Raw genomic sequence first — 10,257 nt, forward strand, 5'->3', positions numbered from 1 at the left:
CCTGAATAATAACCACAATGTAATCACAATATTGGGTTAAAATTGTGTTTTTGTTTGTTTTGTTTTTTTTTAAACTTGCACTTTAGTTATGAGCCTGTTTTTGTTCTGTTTACACCAGTGCATAGGTTGCCTCCTTTATTTGGACATGCAAATGTTACATTTGTAAGATACAACAGTTGACAACTTCTGCCTAAACCCATGTTTTTAGTTTTATAACATTCACATTAAAAGAAATGGAGGAAACCTTGCATTGGTATAAACTAAACATAAATCAGGATTGTATTTCTATTTCATCTGAGAAAGAAAATGTTGTACATTTTGCTTTGGTTGTTTCACGAAGGAAGGCTGATGTCAACTTAATTTAACGTATTCATCTGTCCCATAGTTAACTAGGTTTTACTTTTTCAAGCACACTAGTCTCTGTAAGTCGCCTTGGATAAAGGCGTCTGCTGAATAAACAAATAATAATAAAAAAATAACTTGTCTTTCTTCCTGTGTTGACACTAGTTAGGATAAGCTGCACTTGCCCTGAATAGATGACATAAGTGTACAACTATCAAAGTATAGTAACATTTAAATGTGTGCATTTGTCAGGATGTATTTTTTATTCTGGATTTGTAATTTCTGAGAAATGAATGTTGTGCTGAAGGCACATACCATACTGTAATGTACGGTCCACAATTTGCAAATCTAGACTTACAGGAAATCCAGAAGATACTGAGAAGGGTATCACAGATGGCGAAAGACAAACAAGTTAATTAATCTGACCACAGTTGAGATATCCTATAGTTTACATGTTTAAAATAAATAAATAATGTATTTAAAAAAAAGGACTGTGTCATCAACAATGCAAATGCAAATCAATTCAGTTTAGGTCATTTGTCCAGTCACAGAGCTTGGGAATGCAGTAGACCACAATCATATGTCAGTCATTCATACTGGTCCAAATTACAATTTAGTGGTTCCGTGATTGTATGAGCCTTAAATAACATTTTCTAAAGGTCTTCTGGCAGGTGAACTAGTTTTAACCACTATGTTGGAATACATTTTGACATGTCTCACCAGAACAGGCAAAGACCTATACATCAGTTACAAAACCTGCTCATTACATCTTGTATTCAGATTTAATTTATGTGGTTAACAATGTCAGTTTCATTTAAAACTGGAGTGAATTAAAATGGAAATGTCACTGCTACCTCCGCAAGCAACTAGGAGATAGTGCCACCCTGTCATCTTTAATTCATCTAAATAAACCCATGGAGAGCATTACATTCTCCAGAAAACTGTTCAGAACTTTCTGTAGCTTGCAAAACACTTGGCTTTTTTTTTTAAAGATCATTTATTTTTTATTAGCAGCAAATCATTCTATTAAAGCTAAATGTGGTTTGACTGACTTGAAAGAAGAGGCAGGCACCGACTTCATGAATATTAAGTAGGCTTCTAAATAAAGAGAAAATAAAACCTCTGAGCCCGACAGCTCCATTTATTACAGCAGGAATTGATGAGGTAAAATAAATTGAGAAGACAGTGTCCTGTTAAATTGTAACTTGCGGACTTTTATATTTAATTAAGTTATGACATCAACATTGTGTTTAAGGGCTTGGAAATTTAAAAAATCAACTGCCAGTGAATAAAATTAAATTCATTTGCTGTAAACAGTACAAGTTAATTAATCTGACCTCAGTTGAGATATCCTATAGTTTACATGTTAAAAATAAATAAATAATGGATTTTAAAAAAATGCACTTGATGCTGTAATGTGAGATTGACAGACAATTTAATCAGAAAAAGTACAGAAATACTCCTTTGTGAAGTATATGCTCACAAGTTCCTCGCTTCCCGGCCTTGGAGGTCGATCGGTCAGGCCTTGGAGGTCGATCGGTCCGGCCTTGGAGGTCGATCGGTCCGGCCTTGGAGGTCGATCGGTCCGGCCTTGGAGGTCGATCGGTCCGGCCTTGGAGGTCAATCGGTCAGGCCTTGGAGGTCGATCGGTCCGGCCTTGGAGGTCGATCGGTCCGGCCTTGGAGGTCGATCGGTCAGGCCTTGGAGGTCGATCGGTCAGGCCTTGGAGGTCGATCGGTCCGGCCTTGGAGGTCGATCGGTCCAGCCTTGGAGGTCGATCGGTCCGGCCTTGGAGGTCAATCGGTCAGGCCTTGGAGGTCGATCGGTCCGGCCTTGGAGGTCGATCGGTCCGGCCTTGGAGGTCGATCGGTCAGGCCTTGGAGGTCGATCGGTCAGGCCTTGGAGGTCGATCGGTCCGGCCTTGGAGGTCGATCGGTCCGGCCTTGGAGGTCGATCGGTCAGGCCTTGGAGGTCGATCGGTCAGGCCTTGGAGGTCGATCGGTCAGGCCTTGGAGGTCGATCGGTCAGGCCTTGGAGGTCAATCGGTCCGGCCTTGGAGGTCGATCGGTCCGGCCTTGGAGGTCGATCGGTCAGGCCTTGGAGGTCGATCGGTTCGGCCTCACCTCGGCGGTTCTCCTCGGTGGAGTCCAAGTAGTCGAGGGGAAACCCATATTCTGTTGCTAAAATCACAAGCACTGTCTTTATTCTAGTAGCTCCTTTACGCAGGCCGAACTCTGAAATGCCACCTAATCTATTTAACCACTTCAACACCATGACTTACGCACATACTTCAAATGAAAACCCACTTAAAGTACCATGCCGTACCTGCGTACATCAAGTTTCCCATTCTATTCTATGATCGGTTTCTCAGTCTAGCGTTTCAGGTTCATTCTCTAAGGCAGTGCTAGTACTGTGGAATGTGCAATGATGTCGGGGGAGGGTCAGGTGACATTTGTATCCAGTTACGTGTCATGTAGCGATTCCAATCTACCTGTGGGCGTTTAGAAGACTGAGATATATTGTGGGAAGCCATTCAACTTTTGCAAGTATATATATATATATATATATATATATATATATATATATATATATATATATAGTGTTTTAATTATAATTTTTTTGTTTTATTATTAGTTTTACTTGTTTAGTTGTAGTTTATATAGTTTTTAGCGAAAGCTAAACATGGCAACGTGGTCTTTCTATAATGAGCAACGGGAGTGAAGTTGGTTCGGAGGATTTCGATACCAGCGACAGTGATGCTGACTTATCACTCAGCGATGATGATGAAGAGGATGTGGAGCCAAGAACAGTACAAACTGTACAAACAAAATAGCATGCAGCTATTTTACAGGTAAGCCAGCTGCAAATGGGAAGCTGTTTGGTTTGAAATGGCAGTGCTGTGACGAAATACTATCAAAACACAGCACTGGGGTACAGGCAATGTGGCAGCCAGATCCATCACAATGCCTGCGCAAAGTAGCCCTGTACACGCATTTGTGACTATCCCTCCAACACAAGGGAAGCAGAGGTCTGCTACGAAAATGAAAACAAAAGAAAAGACACAAGAAAAATGTGCAGTGGTTGCGAAGAAAAACCCCGGGTTCTGTTGTATTGAACATTTCAATAAATGGCACAAGTTTTGATGTTGTTTGATTTTTATTTGATAATTACTGTTTACTGATTATTATTGTTAGCATTATTAGCAGAGTTTTTATTTTCATTGTTAAAAAAAAAATATGGGTATGTGCAGCAGTGTAGGGTAGTGGTTAGGGCTCTGGACTCTTGACTGGAGGGTTGTGAGTTCAATCCCAGGTGCGGGACACTTGAACAAGATACTTTACCTAGATTGCTTCAGTAAAAACCCAAATGTATAAATCGGTAATTGTGTATAAAAAATAAAATAAATAAATATATTGTAATAATTGTAAGTCGCCCTGGATAAGGGCGTCTGCTAGGGAAAAAAAATAATAATACATTTAGTTCATTTGATATATAATATAACCCACACTACCAGCCAAGGTAATACAGTCTTGAAAATATATTTATTTGTTTATTTAGCAGACGCCTTTATCCAAGGCGACTTACAGAGACTAGGGTGTGTGAACTATGCATCAGCTGCAGAGTCACTTACAATTACATCTCACCCGAAAGACGGAGCACAAGGAGGTTAAGTGACTTGCTCAGGGTCACACAATGAGTCAGTGGCTGAGGTGGGATTTGAACCAGGGACCTCCTGGTTACAAGCCCTTTTCTCTAACCACTGAGTTTACAGTCTAAGATGTTGGACTTCTAATGTAATCAGAGCTAAAGAATGTCCCAACATAGCAAATGTCCTAACATAGGAATGAAGGTAAAATACTTAAGCATTGTTGTCTCTCAATAAATATTACAGAAGCTGTTTGTTGAAATTACAGAGAGTAGGTTTGCATCATGGACAGTATGCACTTAGGGTTATTCACGTCAATAACAAAGTACTTATAATAATGAGCACCATCTGGGTTGACTTGAGATGTGTAATTAACTTTGAAATAATAGACTCTTTGTTAGTGAAATACATTAATGTGTTAACATTTTTTTCTAGTGAGACCTGGCTGTCATGACTTACTGAAAAAAAACTTGCTGGGGGAATATTCTATTTAGCACTGACAGAACATTTGTCATTGAGATACTAAAACCCAAAGGAGCCTAGAGAATAAATATCAAGTACACTGAAGTTCAATGGTCATAGTTTAAATAGTTTTGTTTTTATAACATTCTGTGAAAACAAGCATTTTGCAGGTATTTGTTTATTGCAACGCAGTTCGATACTTTTTTATACAGTTCATTTTGGCACCTTGACTATTATTGCCTATACAACTGTTTCCAGATAAATATTGAGGTTTATATTTTTTTTTATGTGGACACTACAGTACTGGAGTACAGAAGATCACATTGATTTAAATGGATGCCTCACTAACAGCATGTGGCCACAAGGTGGAAATATATACCAAGTTAAGAATCCCATAAGAGTCTTCAAAATCTTAAAGCAGATAAGATTCATTTTGTTTATATCACCTCTTGAGAGACCTACTACATGGGACATTTATTAAATTAAGTTGAATTGAATTTACTGTTAAAAAAAAAAAAAAATTAACCATTTTGTTGTGGCATCAACAGGATTAATGACAGGAAGAACGATATCTTTATGTGTAACTGAAGCAATAGGGAGTATGGATTTTAAAACCTTAGCACATCTTTAGACAAAAGCATAGTGTACTGTATGGCCTACAATACAGGCAGTACATCATGGTTGCGTTTTAGGGCCATTTATGCGAGAACCTCTTTCATGTTACGGCAAAGCAGAATAGTTCAAATCCTTTCTTGACATACAGCCAAGTCGGTAATCTACAGAAAATGTACTGGGAATAGTTTCAGACTGTTTTTAAATTACTTACCAACCAGACAAAAATGTTGAGCTTGACCTTTACTCTAAAAACTTCACTCAAACACAAAAAAACGTGTGCTTAAAATAAACAGAAGCACAGTATACCATTCTTTACATGACCAATTAATTACAGTCCACCTGCAGTAGATTAGAATTTAAACTGTGATTGAAAATGTTATTTATTTTTGGCTTCTGGCCAGGTCACGAGATAATGTGAAGTGACACGTGTGGATAATATCAACATATTATGCAGAATGCTTTGTGAAATGTTTGTAAAACATGTAAATGAATACAACTACCGTAGCTATCACCTATACTGCTCATGCGCGAATTTCTGAATTTAAAGAGCGGGTTTGTTGAAAATTCAATAAAGATCAAAGGTATAGACAGTGGTTTTTTTTGTTTAAAAATGTGATATTTCTCATCTTATCTATCTATTACAGATTTATTTAATTTAGGCTACCGGTATTGTTTTCTTTTAATCCGTATAGCCTAATCCTGAAGACAACAAAATGCGAAACTGACACAGTTGTCTCCTGCTAAGCAAGCGAAGTGTTCTCTTAGCCGAAGAAAACACCGGGCACAATATGAATCAATAAATACATGCATATTTATTACTTGTCATGACACGTGCATCAACATACGAAATGAATAGAATAAGTAAGAGAAAAGCTATAGTCAAGTGTATGTTAATAAACTATAATAAAGTAACAGACAAACTAATGTTAATAAACTAACTGTCAAATTAAAATAACACAGCAACTCACCAGAACGGAAAACACCAAATTGCTCGGCGACTCAGGAGCTTGAACAATTCCCAACTTGTTGTAACAAGAGAAACAGTGGCACATTTCTCCGTTTGTTTACATGCCATTTTGTAGCGATAAAGTGCACTCATGGAAATCAGATAACACAACAAGGCAATGATATGACAGCGGTTCTGGAAAGATTTAATAAACCAATCAGTATCCCTCAAGATACCCTTGCGATGACAAGTCACCTTTGAAAAGATTGAATAAACCATTTGAATTTAAGTTTGATGATGATGAGTTATCAGGTTACAAATCAGTACTGTATCAGTTATGAATGAATCGCTAGCGGTGCCAAAAAGGTGTTCTTTTAAGCAACATTCCTGTTCCTTTAGGAAGAGCTTTTACAATGGGAAAGGGTGTTCCCTTGGACGAAGTGTTCTCTTAGGAGGTGTTCTTATACACGGAGACTACTGATAACAGGAACATTACTAAGGCAACAATAAAAACTAAAAGCAATAGGTTTAAATAAACTGTTATCTACATGTGCATAAGCACAGTGCCTATTAAAATAATTAAGGCCTGTAGTATGTTTAATAAGGGATCACACATTTGTAAAGAATAATACTTGAAACATGATAATAAGGCCTGTCTATATAATTTATTACTCAACCTTACCTTTAATTTATATAATCGTAACAATATATTAAATAGTTAATATAATGCATGTATCTGTTCAGTCATTGGACAAATAGAATTTTATCTATTTACAAATATAAAGATTTCAGGAAGAAAAGTAAATTGTATGATAAAGCATTAAATCTGATGCTGTGGATATTACCTGCAAGATAATTGGCTACAGAGAAAGTTAATACCTGTAAGCACCCAAAGAGTCATTAAGCCTTTCTTTAATGAAAGTTTAAATACCTACATTTTTAAAAGTAATTTCATTTATGTATTTTTTTTGTTTTTTTCATTTGGCTGCTTGAAACTAAACTTGAAGCAATGAGAGTGGTAAAATAGGGTTGTAAGTACTTGTGGGTCTCCTTTTGCAATGTTTACCTTCTTTTCAGTACAATTCTGTCAATTTTTACTGACAGTAAATATTCTTTCCTTACAATGAAGTCTTAAAAGCTGTCACTGTTCTTTGTTAAATATGACTCTTTTTAGATGAAGTCAACAATAGAGTTTTGAATTCAGTGGGCATTTGCATGTGAATGTCTTCATTTATTCATTGTAAAATACAGTTTGTGGCTAGGATATATTTCTTTTTCTTTTTTTTTCTTTTTTTTTTTAAATATTGGAGATGGAAAATGTAGCTTTGATGTTCTGGGTGTCGGAAGTGGAACAGGTAAGCCTGAATATATTATTAACATTTCACATGATTGAAACTGTTATTAACTGTGTTATTGGTGTCTGGTTTATTTGATAGTATCTATTAGCTTCTACCACAGTATTTTGGAAATTAGTTTTCATCACAATTACATAACACACGATGATAGAAAATATACATAAAAAACACATCTGCGCATACAGTTTAGATATTATTTTAAACTATTTATTTCATATTGAAGTCACAAGAAGCAAATCTCAATAATGATACATTAGTTCATGTTTTAGTATTAATTGTAGGTGTATCATGAATTGATGTGCATAGCAATTCTATTGCAAATACAAAGTAGTTACAATGTAATGAAAAAAGCCTTACACAATTAGCTTTAGAAACCGTTTCTTGTTTTTGTAATGTATATTTTATTGATATAGATAGTAGCACTAATTTGGATATTAGATAATAACATTAGCAATGGAATGTAGCCCCACCAGGGCTGCATTCCATATTAAAAATACTTTCTTATATTCCCTTAGGCAGTATACTTTTTAAATTCTAAATAGCAAGCATTGTATTTGAAATGTATTTTCTCAGCTGTGTACTGGATTTTTAACGAAATAAGAGCAAGACCTTCGTTCATTTTATCATACATGACAGTGGCACTCTGCTGTGGGATTGAAATTTAGAAACTTGCCACGGCTCTTAGTTAAAGTTCAGATCACAACCTTTTTGGTAACATTGCAATCACTTCAGAGAGCTTACAACCTGCTAATTCAAAGGTTTGAAACAAAAGTGCATGGATGTGTAGAGTTCAGTGACTAACATTTCACAATCAGACCGAAGTCCAAAAAAAGCAATGCATTGTGGACTTCACCATGGAAAATTCCTAAGCATTTGTTCTCAGTCGAATGTGTTTTGAAAAGCTTCCTGATGTGTCAGTTTAAAGACCTTCGGTCTGTACAGCTAAAAATGTGTATCAGAACAAAAAAGTGTCATTTAACATAGTGTTCTGTGGGGGCTGTCTGTGGAGTTTTGTGACCCCACTGTACCAAAACCCAACACAGCTGGCTGGATCATTTCCATGTGTTGTATATTTGATTAGATTTTTTATAGTTTTGTAATTGATGAATGCTTTATAGTCAATCAGGTTTTTAGGTCATTGGTATGAAATTTGCAATAATGAAAAAAGAAATCTGTTCTAATTTAACTTTGATTACATTCTCCTGAATAACAGTTACTGTATCTAACAGCCTGTAACAGATGTGTGCTTTCTAGTTTCAAAGCTGGTTCAGTGTGATATAAATCACTGCCTTGTGAGGATCAAGAAGGAAAGCAGAACAACAGATAGCAGAGTTGCACATTTTTCCTATTAGCCATAATCTATCAGAAATTGTTCATTAGAAATTCTTGTCGACTTTGTTCTACTCCTCTCACACAGCTTACTGAACCTCAGCTGCATAACAAAAGGGCCTTGCTGGGGAATATCCTATTAAGCACTGACACAGCATTTGTCATTGAGATAATAAAGCCCAGAGTAGTTTGTGGAATACACCACAGAACTGTTAATTACAGTACAATATACACTAACACGAGTAGCTCAACTCAATAAAAAATACTGCTTCATTGCACAAAATTCCACACAGCTCCTTTGACGTAATCTCAGTCCACAAGAATACCTCCTGTAATTTGGCATCTGCTTGGGAAATACATTTTAGGCGTGTATTGTAAAGTGTTGCATACAAAAACGAAGCACTTTTGTTCATGAAATCATAAAAGGAGTGTTAGTTAATGGTCTGTTACCCAAATTATCTTATACAAAGCAAAAATGTAACAGTTCTATTTCCTTTCTCAACAGTTTAAAATGGAATGACCAAAAAAAAAAAAATGCACATTTACCATCCAATATTATTCAATACTACAATAAAATATTACAATCAACTTCCTTTGTCCATCATCGTTCCTCCACTTGGTACTCTTGATGTAAATTAACACTTTTCCCATACCAAGCCAACATATAAATACGTTTCAATAAATGAGCCCTTGAAAAAAAGAAGAGTCCAAACTGGGTAAAGTGAAGGGCCTTACAGTACCTTTTTTAACAAAGCACAAAAGTTTAATAAATACCTGCTCTAAAAATTAACCCTCATGTCTCATTGTAGATCTGTAGAGGGCTTGAACAGAGCAAAACCGCCTTTTAATGTATCAGCTGGAATTTAAAGGGAAGCTACATAGCTTGGCCTTGAAATATGACCATGATACAAATCCAGTAAATGACTCACAGTAGCTGACCCTAACAATATTTCATCCGAAGGAATTAATACTATTTAGCAGTTGCAGTTATATAGTCTATCATGAAGAAGTCAGAGGGCATTTTCTTTGATTGATGACCAGGACCATTCTGTACGTAAGTACATGTTTAAATCCAATCACTGAGGATGTCCATCATAGGGATACTATCTTCATTGTTTACTGCCATATGTCAACACACTTTCCAAAGTCCTTGGCTTAATTCCCCTCAATATTTATATTTATCTGCAGCTGAAAAAGTGAAAAAAAAACAACAACAAGTAAAATATAAATATGAAGGTATGCATGTGATTCCAATTAAAAGAATATAACAGAATGGAAAATGTTTTTTTTTTTTTTTAACATGGGGTACTGAATGTTTGGGTTGAATCAGCCTCCAGTATATGGAATTTTGATTGAATCGTGCCAAAGGACAGACACATAACAGCTTCTGTATTTGCTGATTTACCCAGCCCCACTCCTGAGAATATAGAACTAGAAATATTTACTAAATGTAGCCTGTTCTTTGAATATTATGTAGAATTTGAAGTACTGTAACAAGTAGTCTCTACCTATACTGTATATGCTCAATGTCTCTCTGAAGAATATGACATACATACTGTTAG

The sequence above is a fragment of the Acipenser ruthenus genome, chromosome 11 (genome assembly GCF_902713425.1).
Source record: "Acipenser ruthenus chromosome 11, fAciRut3.2 maternal haplotype, whole genome shotgun sequence".
Taxonomy (NCBI): domain Eukaryota; kingdom Metazoa; phylum Chordata; class Actinopteri; order Acipenseriformes; family Acipenseridae; genus Acipenser; species Acipenser ruthenus.